The sequence below is a fragment of the Phoca vitulina genome, unplaced genomic scaffold (assembly GCF_004348235.1).
Source record: "Phoca vitulina isolate PV1807 unplaced genomic scaffold, GSC_HSeal_1.0 scaffold1, whole genome shotgun sequence".
Lineage (NCBI taxonomy): Eukaryota > Metazoa > Chordata > Mammalia > Carnivora > Phocidae > Phoca > Phoca vitulina.
Genome location: NW_022589704.1, coordinates 62,430,508 through 62,448,864, shown reverse-complemented (window position 1 = coordinate 62,448,864; position 18,357 = coordinate 62,430,508). Strand labels below are relative to the sequence as shown.

General features: G+C 37.9%; 1 protein-coding gene and 1 pseudogene across 1 annotated transcript in view; one reads left to right on the top strand and one right to left on the bottom strand.

Annotated features, from left to right (window-relative positions):
• Nucleotides 1-18,357, top strand: part of CERS6 (ceramide synthase 6) — a 306,091-nt gene that overhangs the window by 186,546 nt on the left and 101,188 nt on the right. The window lies entirely within an intron of this gene.
• On the bottom strand, nt 101-7,394 carry LOC116635036 (annotated as a pseudogene).

The following is an 18,357-nucleotide window of genomic DNA, read 5'->3' as shown; positions in this document are numbered from 1 at the left end:
TTAAGTAAGGTGCATGGAGAAATGAGACAAAATTTCAAAAACAGAGAAGGGAAAAAAAGAAATGGGAAGGGGGACATTCTTTAATTTTCTCTTTTTTTTTTTTTTTGAATTTTAAATGATTCGTTTTATTTTTCTGTACTGGAAATTTTATGTTTACTTAAAACCTTACAGTATAACAGAAACAGACATATCAACCCATTGTGCCTCTGTATAAACAAATATTTTCAGAGTTTACTCCTGGTATTTTCTTCAAATTACTCCACAAAACTAACTGCTTTGAGAGAACGTTTTACACTAGATTGATGATTTAAAAACAAGCTCAAAACCGACGTGAAAACAAAGAGTTTTCCTCTCTTTCAGGACAAATGTTTTATATGAAGTTATCCTCTTCAAACACCTTTGGTCTTAATTCTGGGTGAACCAGGATGGTTGCTTCCTGTCTCGTTCAATGCTTCTCTTACCGCGATCTTGTTGAGACGCTGCCTCTCCTGTGTACAGCACCACAGTCTCCACGGAAGGAACCTTAAAAGGGCCCCCTTCTTGTTGCCCTGTCTTCTGATTTCTGCAGTCTCCTTGCACACCTTCTCATAGCAATAGCCACAAAGGACGTGTTTCAGTTTCAGGTGACCACATTCAGGACAAGCGTCAATATTGTTCTTAACTTTAATAAGCTTCTGAGGGTTTCTTCCCCTACAGGGGTTAACTTCAATGCTGTGTCTGTTCTTAGGAGCTGCCATCCAAAAGATACTATCGGAAAGGCTGAAAATCTCCTTACTTCCATTGGTATCATTTGCTGGTTCTGTAAATATAGCTGGACCTTGGACTGCTAATGCTGGTCCCCATGGAGGACTGGGAAAACCTGGTCCGCTCTGCTGAAGTTTCCACTGTAGTAGTTCCCAACAGCTCCGGAGGAGTCCCCGGGCTGCCGGCTACGGTGGGACGACAAGCGCCAGCATGGCCGACGCCATCTTCCTTACCCGAAGACCCCATTCTTTAAATTTTAAAAAAGGAGTTGCAGTTCCACATCCTAATGTTTTCCCTGTAGTTGTTTGCTTGTTCCAGATTTCGTTCTGACATTGGGGGAGTCGATGGTAAAGGCCAAAGAAACATCTGTCCATTTTGGTAGGATAAGATTCATCTTGATTTTCCATTTTCTTCCCTGCAGGCGTCAGCTTTGGTATCTCGTGAGGGGAAGGGAGGTACAGGAGTCACACATGCCAAGGAGTGTCCGGTCGTCCTAGTAGAGTAGAGCACTCTCCACTCTATTACCACGTCTGTCTGTTCACCATCAAATCCCTGGCAGAGCTGGTTTGTTTATTTCTCTAGTCTTCCCTCCCGCTCTGACCACTGAGAATGGCTCATCAGTTGTTAATTCCTTTTCATTTCCTTGGCTCTACCAACAAATACCAATGCCATCCGTAAATGAAATAGCCTAACTCCTGAAGCATTTAAGTCAACACCCAATTAATTCATAGAGAGATCCTGGGGCAATTTAAAATATCTTTCCCCCCTTATCTATTTATTCCATTCCAGAGGCAGTATCCAGTTGCTTTGGTCTACCTCATCTGACTTCCAGTAATTTTTTGGGCGAGGGTTTGCTGGAAGTCTACTTACTAGGTCTGTGCTGATGGTAGCTACGTGGTGCATTATTGTGACCCTTCTGGTTACCACGAAAATCTCTTTCACGGGATTTCTGGACAGTTTTGAATGTACGTTTTTATTTTTCCTGGTACCAAATAAGGTCATCTTTGTAAAAACATTAGCAGTCGTTCATTGCTTCATATCCCATTTTTATCAGGATCACTCTTCTTGAACACCATAGGTAACAATACTTTCCTTCTGCTTTGGGGATTGTGGCAACCCTGTGGATTGGGTAGAGGTGACATGGGGGGGGCATGACTGAGGCGTGGCTGGAGGAGCTGGGGTGGTAAGAGAAAGGAAAGTGAGGATATGGGGGAGAAAGGTTTTTGTTTGTAAAGGACGGGGAGGTCTTCCTGGGAGGCACGTGTACTCCTTGTGGTAGGTCTCCTCAAGCGCTGAGCCGCCGAGAATCAGACTCACTAAACTACCTTACCCTTAGCAATGCTGAGAGACTAAAGAGAAGTCGGGCTTCTGATACTTTACGGTGAGACCTGTTGCAGCAGTGCGGGTTTGTGCAATTCCCAGCTCCGTTTCCAGCAAAGATTTTGAGTCTTACGAAGATAGCCCTTTCTCTTCCTCCTCTTAAGGAGAATCTGTGAGGGCCATATGATATGTTTCTCTTCCACAGCCATTCACACTCATGTTAAATATCTCCTCCATCACCTTTGGGACAACATGAAATTAGTTCTGTGAATTACAGGGAAGAAGAAAAAAGGAAATAACTTGTGCAGGGTTTTTAAAGTAACTTTAATATGAGTTCAATCTAACATATCTAAGCCCTCATCCTGTTTCCAAATAAGTGTCTTTTGAAAGAATGGCTAATATCCCAGTTATCAGGCAGTTCATAAAACAAAGCCCTGCTCCTCTAAGGATTGATTATTTATTAGCTGGTGAAACATTTTTGTGTGGTATGTTGTTGCTTCCAAGTCTCCTTCTCATACATTATCTCATTTTACTTTTCTGTAGCTTCACAACAAGCCTCATATAATTAGACCTTGTGAAAGACCTGTTAAAAAAGTGGCTGTAAGTGACTGCAATTTGCAGTCACATTTGCTGACAGGCAGTGATGATGCTAATGACATAAGAGAACTTGGTTCAAGGAAACCGGTCATTAGGGTCACTAGTTGATCCTTGGCCGGAAGCTTCATTAATAGGAAAATTGTCACTCTCTGCTGCCAGATGACCTCAGGATTTTTGCCTCTGTTCAGGTTGATAATCAAAACGTTGCCTCTAAAAATGGAATACCATCTAATGATTAGGAGCAAATTTATGAATAACTCTAATAAATTTAATTTTAAGAACTATTAGTTTAGTAACTAATTTATTGCTTGATTATAGGAATTAGGTCATGTAGCCATTATCTGAGCTCGGGTCCTTTATTTTCAACAGAAACTCAAGCACGTTTAATAAACTACATAACTCATTAATAGTCTTTAAGTCCTAAGTCCTTACCTACTAAATGAACAAGTTGAAATACTAAGAAAAGAGAAAAAAATGAATTGCTAAGTGTTTTTTTTAGCCATCCTTATATTAGTTGTATTTCAAGTTTAAATAGATGTGAACATTTACAAAGAGCTAAAATGATGAGTAAGGTTACCAAACAAATAAATGAGTAAAATAACAACAAAAAAACCACCCCAATTTATTATTACATAAACAGCAGCAAAAATATCCTAGGAAACCTGGCTTTTCCCTCCCCTCCCACCACATAGGGAGCCTCCTGGGTCTGTCTTAAAAGGATCACACTGTCCCTATTGCTCTGTCTCACAAACACACAGACACACACTCTTTCACGTTCATTCAGTTTCATTCCTTTTAAGAGTAAATGAAAAGTCATGTTGGAAGGATAACTAGGATACCTGTTTTAATTCTGTGGCCGGGTGACTGTGTTCTTTTTTCCCACCTGATATTGACAGTATCCATAGACATCTTGGTCCAACAATCAGCCTTTATATGTGATGTATATTCAGGTACGTGGAGTGACTTATATGAAGTCTGACTTCTTTAAAGGTAGCATGCAAAAGCATAATCAGGTTGTTGGAAGTAAGATAAATATGAAAGAATGTTTTTAACAGTATTTTTATTAGAGTTAAAATCATTTAAAGGTTTGTGAATCCCTCAGAAAAATAATAAAACCTACTAAATGTTCTGTTTATAAATGACTGTTTTTCCAGTGAAACCCTAAGAGATTTAAACACTAGGATGACACCCCACGGGGCTCACCACAGCTCCCATTTCCAGTGGCTGATCCACGTTATTGGTGGAATACATTTTCAACTAGATGGATTTGACACACATAACAGCCATCTTGACTGCATCAGGGAACTATTCATAAAACAAGGCCGTTCCTGTGCAGGTGGGATTTTTTTTTCCTTGCAATACAAAGAAGGATTCTAGTTCTCCTTTGAAAGAGAATATTTGAAAACCTGTCTTAAAATTATATGGCCTGAGGACATTTTGTGGTAGGCTACCCTACTTTAATTGTCTTAAATATTTGTGAGTTATTGTTTTCAATTACTTCTTATGTCCTTAGGTTTATCAACTACACACGACTGTTTTAAAATCTTCCTCACTGTTATTTGGCTTCCCTAGTTTTATCACCAATCTAGGATATCTCTTCTGTGGACTACTGCACAGAAAAGTGGTATCTTCTGCCAGAAAAGCTAATAACTGTGACCCTAGAATTCTGCCAAAACCAATAAGTGAATTGGAACTTACAAATCCCTGCCTTATTAATATGCCCTGGGACATGGAAAATATTTCTCTTTAGTAAATAGTTAGAAGATCATCTGCTTGGAAGTGATTGTTAGATGGCCTTTTTTGGCACCATGTGAATGTTGGAAAGAAAAGATACTGGGACGAGATGATTCTCATTATCAGCCGTTCTGTAATGCATTTTCCTTAATAAATCTTCCTAATGAATTTTAGAGTTGAAAACCTTTGGTTTTAAATTATTAAGCACTTAAACTAATAAACCCAGACTCTTCATGCATCTCAGGAATCCAAAGATATCAGAGCCTAGGGAAAGAAATTACAATTTGATATGGTAATATCATATAGAATGTTAAAAATGATTTAATTGGATTTTGGTTTTAATCATTGGAATAGTGTTGCTAAGGTCAAGGTTATAGGTACAGTCTATTGTGATGGTCTATGAGTGGTACATTTTCAAAATGTATGCCATAACTCACAAGGCAAGACATATAGAGGCATATGAATGAATCATGGTGGCCACACCAGTGCAAAACCAGTTCTAAGAATGCTCTGGCCATCAGTTAGTGGTAGAATTTTGTGTGGAAGTCTATTTTATGTCATGACATTTCAATTTTTGTTAATTGAAGATGGGTAATCCCAAGGCTTAAGCTCATGCTTTTATAGAACACATTTACTTTTACAAAGCACAAACTATATATTCTTAATGATAATCTCAAGAACTCTGTGGTAGATGAAGTGTCTGAAGGTCAGGGAAGTTGATGTGACCATGGTTCATTCTTCACACATTCTGAGCCCAACCAGCGTTTTAACTTAAGCCTGTTATATCCTAAGTTAGGTGTTACATGCTGCTAGACAGCAGCCATGCACGCCTAATAATCAGGACAGTGCACATTTTGGCCTCCAAGAGGAAAGTACCATGTTTGCGTGTGGGCTTCTTGGGTTTTAGTCTAATCAAGGTTGATAGACCTTTCCTTCTAAATAGATCCTACAGTGTTAGCAAGAGAGATTCTGCCTTGATGGTGGCAGCCATTTATTCCAAAGATGATGATACTACTCATACTGAATTGACTTGTGTACAGAGTGAGAAACATATGGAAGTTTTAAAGGGATAAATGCACATTTAGAAGTTTCCAACAAAGAAAATTCTCAGGCGCCTGGGTTTAGAATGGAGTTTGGGATTCTGTATAGTATTTTCTTCCTACATAGTGTGTGTGTTTTTATGATAGACCCTTAACTCCTCTGGCTTTGGATTTCTCCTTTTGTAGCAGGTGAAAGACCTGGAGCTATGATTATATATACATTACAAAAAAAAAAAAAAAAGAACCTGTCTCAGCCTGGAAAACATTAAGTTTTCAGAATTGATAAAATGTAAAATGAAAAGAAAACTCAAAAGTACATAGAGTCAAAGTTGAGAAAAATAAGACCGAAGAGGCAAAATTCCAAGAACTTCTAGAGGTACAAGAGTTCTTTCGAAGCTGTACAGCCACTTATTTCACCTGTTCACCTATTTTACTGTTGCTGACCAGGTGTCAGTACTTCCTTATATATGCTTGGATAGCTTATCACAGTACTGTGAACTTCTAGAAAAATCTGTGAGCTATTTATATTTCATACATTAAGATAACTGAAGAAGAATTTAGAATTATACTCATTAAAGAGTTTTCATTACTCCTCAGTTTATGCTTGATCCCTTGTGATACCTGAATGTACTTTCTAAGTGGAAATGTCAGGTCATTGGCAGAGGCATGGACTAGTTGGTAATTTCGCTAGAGAAGCTGTTCTGAACTTCACCATGGTGGGCAAGCTGTATCGTAAACTAGTGTTTATGCTAATGGAGAAAGAAATTTTGATAATACCTTCTCATTTCATCACTTCAGTAGCTCATGTTAAAGTACCAAAAGAGTATGTATGGTACGTCTCTGATGTGTTCAGACAGAGCAAATTGGTAAACATGAAATAGAGGACAAAGGGGAAACCAATGAGAAAAGAAGGGAATTGCCTTATAAATGTTTTCATGAATTGTTAGCAGGACTGACTGGAGAAAAACGATTAAATAAACAATTTGCTTTTAAAGTCATAGGACCTCCCTTTTCTGCACCCTTGTTTTTTTTCCCCTGAGTATTGACCATATACCTAGCCTCCTGGGGACATTGAAAACATTTTTGGTTTTCCAACCAAAAATAGGTACACATGAATTGACAAAAAATGTATAATGTATATATAATTATATTATATTAAATATATATGCTTTTTCTAAGAGCAAAAGTGTTCTGGGAGATATAATTTGAATATCAGTGTGTTGGAATTTTGAAGACAATTTGATAGTTCATAAAGTAGTATGGCAGAATTTTTGATCACTTCAAACAAATTAAGAAAACCCTGGGTATAGAATCTCTGCCACTACGTACCTATTTCTTTCCTAAACCTTCCACTGAAACTTTTTTTTTAATTCTTGAAGGGCCTTGCTTTCAACTGTCCTTAGGAAGGCTCTGATACCCCTGTGCTGGTGGCTGATAATAGTTTGTATTAATCTTCCTAGGACAATTGGCTTTTTTTTTTTTTTTTAACTAAGTAGATGGTGTTATCCTTAAGGAATGGATCCTTAATAGTAGGGTTTTCCAACTTGGTCAGTGAGCATATGGGAGACACTGTGTATACTGTTGGCTACCATTCTTTTAAAACTAGTTGTGTGGGAGGCAGTGACTCATCCAATGGCTGATGTCTTTGGGAGGACCATCTGTTGGATGAGGTGTTCAAGGTTTGGCCAGAAAAAAATCCATGCTGCCATAGCTATTTCCTCTGCTGGGAGCTACTCATGTGCTGCAAAAGCCCATGACATAAATTATCACAATTAAAAGCACTCTTCATTGGTTTTTGTCCTTTTTTTTTTTAAATCTCAGGGAGAATTTCAAAATGATTGATAGTTGTTATTGTTTGAGAACTAACCAAAGAGTATATGTGGAACTTACCTTTGGCATAGATTATGGTTTTTAAAATTTATTTAAGTTCAATTAATTAACGTATAGTGTATTACTAGTTTCAGAGGTAGAGTTCAGCGATTCATCGGTCTTATATAACACCCAATGCTCATTACATCATGTGCCTGCCTTAATGTCCATCACCCACTTACCTCACCCCCCTACCCCCTCCCTTCCAGCAGCCCTCAGTTTGTTTCCTATGATTAAGAATGTCTCTTATGGTTTGTCTCCCTCTCTGATTTCGTCTTGTTTTATTTTTCCCTCCCTTCCCCTATGCTCCTTTGTTTTGTTTCTTAAATTCCACATATGGGTAAAATCATATGATAATTGTCTTTCTCTGATTGAGTTATTTTGCTTAGCATAATACCCTCTAGTTCCACCCACGTCATTGCAAAGGGCAAGATTTCAATTTTTGATGGCTGAGTAATATTCCATTGAGATATATATATCACATAGATTATGTTTTAAAGTAACAGTGCCTTTTTAGTCTAAAAATACTATTGTAGTCACCTTTATGTTTGCTTGGGAAGCAAAAATATTCCTCTTTAAGTTGGAACACAGCAAATATGGGGTGAGAATATGATTTCCCCATCTCCACTCCCCAATCTAGAGAAATATCAGGAAGCCTTCAATCCATTTGGATTAATAAACAGTTATTGAGGACTTGCTATATGCCAAACACTCTGCTGGTGCTAGGTATATAGAGATAAAAAGGATACCATCTCTGTTCCCAAGGGGTTTACTTTAAGCCTGATAGGATAGATCAGCACATCCAGCTTGGCATGTGTTTGTGAGGGCAATTCATTTCTACTCACTTCAAATTGTGGGCTTTTTCCTTTTAGTATATTGTACATTACATCTAAATGTTACATAATCTGCTTGCCTGACAAATACAAATGTCGATTACTCAGACCAAGCTATAGGAAGTGCCACTAGACTTTGACACTGTATATTCCCTAGACCCCTTCTAGATGTTTTAGCCCCTTTTGAAGAAGTCCCACAGAAGTTCTGCAGGGAGGCTAGCACAGAGATCTGCTATGGACCCAGCTGCATAACTGAACACAGACCTTGTTTTTTGCTCTTACCTAGACCTTACACCATAGCATGTCACAAGAGGCAGAGCCAATAGAAATGCTCTTCTTTTAGAGCAATTTAACATATTTAAGGGCCATTTTCTGATGCCTCTTCATCTTGACATGAGGTGATTAGTAAGTGGATATAAGCCCCCTCCTTGTCACCCTATCACCATCAGCCCTGCAACCAGCAAATAGGGAATAAGCATTCTTTTACATGCCATTAATGTTTTATTATCTAGAAGGGGACTAAATATTGTAAAGCTTTTCTATAGTAAGCCTTTAATAATTTTGCAGTGGACATTTTGGAACTTTGAACTGATCGATGTAGTTATGTGGTATGATACAATGCCACAATTAGGAGTGGGCTGAGCCATGTGGCTGGATTGGAGTCTTTGTTCTACCATTTACTAGGTGTGACACAATACAAGTTACTTCTCTGTGCCTCGGTTTTATTATCTGTAAAATTAGATTAACTAGCCCTACCTGAGCCTTACTATAAAAATTAAATGGGCAATGCCTAGTCCATAGTTTGCACTCAATAAAAATAGTAATATAAACAAAATACAAATAATTCTGTGCAACAAGTTATCTACTTTAGGATCTTAGACAGGGTCCCAGGGAGGTAGATCTGAGCTATCCCATGTAGTAGAACTTTGAGGTCTCTATTGCTTTCATCTTAATGTGATGGAACATATTCATCATATTTTCTAAGAAATAACCTGGCAGTGTTTCCTCTTATTCATATCAGAGGGTAAGTCATCCTCTCTGGCCTCTGCTTAGTACTAGGCTCCTGTCCCCACACAGAAGAGGAAACTCTTTGCTGAGGCTTAGGAGTCTGAACTTCAGGCAAGAACCACTGTCCCCAGTATTGGGCATGTTCGGCTTATTAAGGGCTTAGGTGAGAAAAAAATTCAAGGATGATGGTGTAAATAGCTACACAGAGTGAGTGTTTACCTCTTTGCCTGGCACAGTGCTAAAATTTGTGTAAGTAATCATTTATTTCTCACAAAATCCTATGGGCAGATAAGGAAACTGAGGCACAGAAAAGTTGAATAATTTGACCACATTCATAAAGTCTATGGTGGGGCCATCATTTGAACTCAGGCCATCTAGTCTCAGAGTCATGCTATTAACCAGGGAGTCCCAGGCCTTCAGATTAAACTGACCCCCTTCAGAAATGTTTTTGTGAATTACATTTGCTGTGTTGATATCACCTTCTGTTGGGAGACATTATGAGAAGTCTTGTGAAACCTGTCATTGTGAAGATTATGAGAGTAATATCAGGATATTCTGTGTCACACAGTGTCTTCTTTGTGAGGGTTCCTACGAAAAATTTCTCTTGGTTCTTAATAACGAGAATAGGTAAACTCCCGGAGCAAATTAGTCTCATTTTATTTTCTGGACATTGTAAACTTCCCATTTCGAACTAATCACTAGAAAGCTAATAATTGTATTTATAGCCTTCCCTTGGTTTGTCATTATGGTTTTGTCAGCCTTGCCTTTGTCACTGCCTTTTTCTTTTCTTTTTTATTTAATTTCACATTTAAAAACTAATTTTAAAATTTAAATTATACATGCACATAGAAATAAGCTCAAATGGTATGGAAGAACATAAAAATGAAAAATCTCCTTCCCTCTGTCCCATGCCAATTTCTACCCCTAGTTTTTAAAGTACTTCTTGAATATGTAGAAGATATTATGTATAAACAGTATATATGTGCATTATTTTAAATAATAGAATCATGCTAATCATATACGTTGTTCATCACATTATTTTAAAATTTCTATTTTAACTAGAGAAATTATCATAAGATATGTAAATAAAAGTTAATACTAACCCCAACCAACATTTCCTTTCTCTCTAAGGTATGCAATGTTAACACTCCTTGTGGTATCTTATCTTAATTATAATACTATTTTTCCATGTTGTCTGTTTCTGTTTTTTTATTTTTATTTTTTTTTAATTTTTTATTGTTATGTTAATCCCCATACATTACATCATTAGTTTTAGATATAGTGTTCCATGATTCATTGTTTGTGCATAACACCTAGTGCTCCATGCAGAACGTGCCCTCCTCAATACCCATCACCAGGCTAACCCATCCTCCCACCCCCCTCCCCTCTAGAACCCTCAGTTTGTTTTTCAGAGTCCATCGTCTCTCATGGTTCTTCTCCCCCTCTGATTTCCCCCCCTTCATTCTTCCCCTCTGTTTCTGTTTTTTTAAATCGCCTGAACAATGAACTCTTTGCAAACTTGGACTGTGGCTTTGGTCATTACAGCGTTCCTGGTGCATATCACAATGACCAGCATAGAATGAGCATTTAATAGACAAGGCAGTCACCCAAATGAGAGAACATATAGATGAAGATATGAATGCCACTTCCTTTGTATAGAACATTCTATAAAAGGGCCAAAGTTGAGCCTGAGCATGGCATTACAACACAAAGTCAAGAAAACACATTATTTGCTACTTAAGAGAAGAGAAAATTCCGATGGAATAAGAATATGGAAATAGCTTGTTTGGAGTGCACATATGCTCTCTCTTACCAGTACAAGAGCAAAGGCATATGGGTTCTTAAAGGACTTTGGAGTAGAAATGAAAATTCCTGTACATGTTTACATGGCTGGCTGGGAAGTTCACTCAGCAAAACATTCAACACATATCTACTGAGCAGCCTCTATGTATGAGGCACCGTGGGGACATTACAGTCAAGTTAGAGTTTCTGCCCTTAAGGCATCTATAGATAAAAGAATCTAGAACCTAGCTTTACCCTCTCCCCTTTCTCCTCTACCCCAAATAAAGGAGATTATGTTACCATAGCACCTGATCATCATCTAATAATGTTTTCTTTTTTTCCCAGTTTCTAAAGATCTCTCCTTTTTATGAGGTTCCTGGTAATGTTTTCTCTTGTAACTAGCAATGCTTTGTCACAGTGAAACTTTTCTTTCTTTTTTTTCTTTTTTTCTTCTGAGTGGTGGGATTGGTACACAATGTAAAAATGTTTGTCTAAATGTTTTTAGACTATGTTCCAACCTCTGTAAAGAATATAAAACAAACATGGTAAGGAAAAATTTGTTCATAAAATTTTGACCACCGTCTGTGACTTTTCAGATATGTTCGTAGGAATTGGAAATCTTTGACTAGCACATCTTCTCTGTGAGAAAAGTAATAGCAATGCTGTCGTCTTTGGGTTTCTCCTTTCTCTAAAGATTCCAAATAGTCTGTCAGTATCACGTTGTCTTTTCATTATTTTCTTTTTGTTTCAGTTTAGTTCTAAGTCCTTTTGAAAGAAAAACTTATCTGTGCCTCTTTTTTTTTTTTAAATAGGTAAGTTTGTCACATTATGGAACAAAACTGTTTGACCTAGAGCGAGTTCAAAATTGACCACCTCTCTCCTAGAGTACATGCTTTGGATCCTTTGAAATCTGGTGTTTAAACATAGAGGCATGATAATTAGAAAAAGTCTTCTGATTTTAATGCAACAGAACAAAGAAGGGTGCGTTTTGAGTCCAGACAATAAATGTATGGAGGATTCCTATCTGGAGTAGAGGTGGGGGCCAAGGGTTGCGTGCGGTCAGGGCAACCCTCTCTGGGTTGCTTCTTAGCATTAGCAGTCCTGGAGTTTCTGTTGGAGGCAGAAAGGAAAAGAAAAGAAAGGAAAGGGAGAAACCAAATGAAATTCAAGTACAGTTGTATCATAACACTGAATATGCTAGAAAAATGCTTATTTAAACTTGCTATTATTGATGTCCTTAATTATATTTTTAAATGAAATGAAGATCAAGAAATCATTTCAATTAAGCATGTAAGATTACCTGTTAGACTATCAGCTGGAGAATTATGATGTCTATTAATTATAAGTAATTTTCCAAGTACCCAATGTACCATTGGTAGACAGGCTCTAATTTACAAATTATAGGCAATGAGTGGAAAGGGAGCACAGTTGTCCACATTTTTCATCTCTAACTGACAAAATCTTTTCCCCAATTTAAGGTTTTGGGAAGACACGCTACATTTCTTATCTTTGGCTTGTATTTGCTCCAGTTATTCATTAGTAGTTCAGAGGGTTATTGTTTCCCGAGCGCAAATTTAATCCTGACATTTTCACTCCTCAGATTGAGAATTAGGTTTTGTCTTTCTTGCATGCATTTAGGGCAGGCAATGTAAAGTTATCAGGGGTATTTAGCTAAGAATCACCAGCACCTTTGAAAACCAGAATCCCCGAGGAGAGCCAAATACACAGCGTAACAAGATACAGAGGAATCAATACTGCAGGCTTCCCACAGGAATGCAGTACAAATGTCTGCATAGAAAGCTACGTGCAGCTGTACTTGATGGGGGACGGGGGATCTTACACTGGCAGTGCACTTGGGCTCCTTTTTTCTGTCTTTCTGTATTATATTGCTTAGGATCAAAAGATAGTTTTCAGATTATTTTTATCACAAGATTTATGCAAATAGATTGGTTTACAGATATATTGCTGTTTCTTCCAAATAAAAGCATTTTGCTCTCTAATAAAATAGCTGGCTTAAGCATCAGGACAGCGTATTACAATAAGTGAGGTCTCAATAATAATTATTTTCAGCTGAGATCCTTGGGTCCTGGTGTCCCATTTAGTGCTCTATTTTTTAAATTATCTACAATTTTTCTTATTTCTATGGCCCTGGCTTTTGTTTTTATTTTTGCTAATTAGAATATGCTTTTTCTTACCAACTTAAAAAAAGCATTCTTAAGAAAAAAAAATTTAAAAAAATAAAATTAAATTTAAAAAAAGCATTCTGGAACCAGTGCTTTTCCCCTACTTCTTTATATTTTATATTCTATTAAATGATTTCTGGATTTCACACAATCATTTCTGTTGGCTGGTACAATTGCTCCATTAAATAATAGTAAATAAAACAGTGGGAGGCGGGGAGGGGGGTGTTGTAGCAGGAAGAACAGAGCTGGTGCAAGGTTGGCTACAAGGCAGTGTCTGAAGGGAGCAGCCGAACCAGCAAAAACCCTGAAAAGAAAGGTAGACTCAGAGAGCTGAGTCTCCAGCCCAGGCTCCCTTGGACAGGGAACATGGTGTAAAGTCTTTGGAGCCTCCTGCCAAACATGTTGACATATAGTAGATACTTATAATAACTTCTGAAATACGCCTTGTGTACTGACTGGTCAGGCATAGCCAAGAGTAACAAAATAAGGTTGAGGACTTAAAAAAAAAAATCCCAGTGATAAATGAAAGCCTGAATTTGGATGAGAATGATACATATTGTTAGGAATTTAGTTTCTTGGTAAAGATAGAGCCGTTTCAATTCAGATCTTTAGGAAGTTGGTATTATTTCACATTTATTTAGCACTGTGTGGTTTTCTTTGAAAACTTGATGCTTTGGGGGCTACTTATATGTATCAATGCTTCCACTCCACCAGTTAAATACTTGCAGAGTATTTTTTCCCCAAAGTTAAATGTGATATAGTACTTTTTAAAATGCATTATTAGTTTGGTTGGTGATTCATGGCTTTTGGACTTTTGAAATTCTATATAAGGATTATAATTTTAAAATAATGCAAAAGATCATAGGAAAATATGATGGCAGTATAGCAGTTCAGAACTGGTATTGGAATGCAGAATTTTTTAAAACAATTATAATTGTTATACATGTATAATAACATGTACAATTACGTGTATAATAACAATTATAACAAATATAAATTCAACTTGTTTTCTGTGTAGAGATTTTAGAACCTATGGACAGTTAATTTGTGTCAACTTTACTCTCATGCATATACATATGTTGCGTAGTTCATATTGTGCCTTGTCTTTTCACTTATTACGTGGCAAGCATTTCCCCATGTCTTTAAATAATATTTGAAAATATTATTTCAACAGTTGGACAATAAGCCATCATGTGGATTCACCATAAGCTACTTAAGTATTCTTGTAGTGGTATATATAATGCAAACTTCAAAAAAAAATCTCTAACTCTTTCTCCAGTCTTAAAATTTATTGAAATCTTTTTGTCTTTGATAGAGTTTGGGTCAGTTTATTAAACACACACACACACACACACACACACACAAAGAAGGCTGCTCTTCAGTAACAAGTTACTACCACCAAATTCCCTTCTCTCTTAGCAACTACACACATCTGCAGAGACAAAGGATCCTTCTCCTTTCACATGGGAGCTGTGGGTGCTCCCTTCAGCCAGCTGGAGAAGTGGGAGGCTGTTGTGCTTCATCCCTCTGAAAAGCAGCTGCTACCTCTCAGAGCCCATTCCCCCTGCCTCGTAGCTGGACACAATTCTGCCAATGAAACAGCACCTGCCTCTCTTGCAGCTGGCAGCCAGGACAGCAGTTGGGAGAATTGCTGTGGAAAGTGCCTGTTGGGGAATCTTGTCAAAGGGAAACATGAGGCCTTCCTTATCTCTCCGTGCTGCCTGCCACGTGGATGTGAGGGCTCTGGCAGCTTTCTTGAACCTCAGGGACTAGGTCCACACCCTGTGAGTGGCAGAGCAGTGAGCGAGGAGGAACTCCGGTCCCTGAAGACTTTGTGAAACCGTGATACAAGTCCCGAATCACTTATTTTCAGACATTTTAGGTAACAAATGAATGCCCCTACCTTTTCTTAAGTTCCTGTTACTTTGTTCTCCTAGGCAACTAAACCTAACCTATAGTTGCCCATATCTTTTCTAAGATCTGTCCTTATGATTATATAAGAGATTTCTTGGCAGAGGTGAGCAGAATGGCTAATGAAAAGATGGTTTTTACTAGTAAACAACCACAAACTCTACAAGTGCTCATTTCTCCTGAAGTACATGAATCTCTTACTTAGAATATGATCATTGCTTTTACTCCAGCAATTGGAAAAAAAAATCAGGACTGAAAATATGGTGGGTATGATAAAAGTTATTTAAAAATTTACTGCCATTTACCTGAGTTCTTGTTTAGCAATAATTATAATAAGAGGTCACCTTTACTAACTGAGCACTTTCTGTGTGCTTGACACTATTAAACACATTACATGGGAGATCTCATGGAACCCATAATACCCACAGGGGCCTGTTATATCCCCTTTAGCAAACGAGGAAATTACTCCCCAGCAGTCCCCTCCCCAGTAGCCCGGATCCCCTTTATCTGCTCTCCTTTTTCTCTGTAACACTCATGGACTTCTCACATGTTAATCATTTTCTCTGTTGGTTTTTTGTTGTTGTTGTCTGTCTCTGCACAGTAGAATATAAGCTCGATGAGGCCAGGTATCTTTATGTGTTTACTGCTGTCTGCCACGCACCCATAACAGGGCCTGACATGCAGTAGTCACTCAAATTCTCACAGAAATGGAATAGAGAGATTGTGTCCCTTGCTCAAGGCGTTCTACTCTGAATTATGCTGTATTGTCTTCCAAGCTGCTTGCTTTTTCTAACATTTGACAAAGTGCTCTTCTGAGTTAATTATTAAATGACTTGGAGGTTCTAAGGTAACGTTCTTAAAAAATTAACAGGTTGTGTTTTTTTTAGCAGTTTAAGCTTTAGAGAAAACTTGAAGAGTTCCCACATACCCTTTCTCTTCCCCCCCAGTTTCCCCTATTATTAACATTTCCCACCAGTGTGGTACTTATGTTACAGTTAATAAGCCATAGTTATATTAGGGTTCACTGTTTGTGTCGTATCGTTCTGTGGGTTTGGATAAATGCTTAGTGACATGTATCCACCTTTATAGAATCCTATAGAGTAGTTTCACTTGCCCCCCAAATCCTCTGCACTCTGCTTATTCATCCCTCCCTCCTTCTTCCGACTCCTGATTACCACTGCTCTTTTTATCATCTCCATAGTTCTGCCTTTACCAGAATGTCATATAGTTGTAAATTACAGTATCTAGCCTTCTCACATTGGCTTTCATTTAAGCAACATTCATGTCAGGTTCCTCCCATATCTTTTCATGACTTGATAGCTCATTTCTTTTTATCACTGAATAATATTCCATGGTGTGGATGTACCACAGTTTGTTTATCCCTTCACCTATTGAGATCTTGGTTGCCTCCGCATTCTGGCAATTTATGAATAAAACTGCTTTTAAACATGTGAACATAAGTTTTTAAATCATTTGATTAAATTCTACAGAGGGTGATTGCTTGATTCTGTAATATTTATTTTGTGCTTTTATAGTGGGCCTGCATTGACAACCAACACTGAGAAGCCATTTAAATTTGAGCCAGGAATGAGTAATACGGAGTTTCCTTTTTCAGACTCTCTTCTCTTGAAGAGTGTCCTAAAACCATATTCCAATACTATGTGTAAAAGACCTGAAGGATGAACGTGAAACATGAATACACTATTTCCCAAATCAGTTCTTATGTTCTTAATACTTTGTAATACTCTCAACTCCTATCTTGTGTTTATATTGTACCACATCACACTAATTAAAAAGTAACTTACATTCAATCATCTTTGTTAATTCTCAACAAAAATAAGAATATGTGTCACAGAAGGATGGTGGATTTTTTCATGTATGACCTGGATAAGGCTCCTCTGTTTTCTGCACTATCGTACGGTATTATTTTATTTCTTCTTATTATTACAAATTGGAGAAGCCAAGCAATGTATCTCTGGATTGGGACTTGCTAAGTTTAACAAATGGTGTAGTCCATGCTACTGTAGTGGCATTCAGAAAACCTTGAAGCAGGGAAACCCAGACCTTATCCAGCAATGTACTTTATCAAGTTCTGAAGCACAGTTGAGGATGAAGAAGTAGCAGGACACATCCCACTTCTGCCGATGGGGCTGTTTTGTGAGTAATGTGACTGTTCTCGTTGCATGGAGAGTTTCCTGTCATGCTTTTCTTTATCCAGCCTCGCCCTGCCTCTTGAGCACCCCAATGCTTTCTTCCTTGTCATGCTCCTGCCTTCGTATTCCAAACATGAACTATTGATTCCACACTCTTGATGTATTTTGCTGCATAAAGAAAAAGTTATCAGAGACTTGAGTGTATGTGTTACCTCTTTGTATAAAATTCTCCTTTTTCTGATAGCTATTTGGCAGTTTTTTTTCTATCCTTTTCTGATCTGGTCTCTCCAGATAAAAACCACCACTGTATTATTCACCTAGCCCTGACTATTCAGGGTCATCATCGATTCCTTTCTGTGTTTCAGATAAGGAAAACAAAGTAAGCAAAAACACAGAGGCTTGGCATGGGAGCCTCTGTTAATTAAACAGGTATTGGAGTACTTATCTGTTTTGATGTGCTATATCCAAGATAATAGGCAAAGCCCTCAAAGAGTTCTGTTGAGTGCGGGAAGCAGACAAGTAAACAGATATTTGCAGCAAAGTAGATACGTGTTATGAAAGAAATATGCATGGGCTTCTGTGAAGCTTGTTTGGGGGGACCATGAGCAATCATGTGTGACTAGACCATAAGGTTTGTGTTTGGTGGGGCCTCATGGACAAAGAGACAGAGATGTGAAAGGACAAATCTGAAAAGGTGGGTTGAAGCCAGGTTGTAAATTGTCTTGAAATCACAATAAGGAGCCTGGGCTTTATGGAGCAATTGGTGTGGAATCATCAAATGTTTTTAAAAGAAGAGCAAGTCAGCCTGGATTCCCAGTCTGTTTTCTGACTTTGTCCTCGCCTTTGCATTTCTATCCCCTTTATTCCTCCTCTGGCATTCCCCATCTTATATACAGACATCACCATCTGTAGCAGCCAACCAAGTGGAGATCTTGGGATTGTCTTCACTTCCTCTCCACCCTCTACCCCATGGTCAACAAGACGGTATATGCTAGTGACTTTGTATGGCATGGAACTTTCATTCATCTCCTGCTCTCCATTTTTAGCTCTGATCTTTTATCAGATTTCACGCTATTAAACTGCACCAATTATTCTTCAGTATACAGAGATTAGGTAAATTATTTTACTGTCTTGCTTCAGCAAATGAGGGTAAATACTATTAAATCTCTTTGTAAGATTAAAG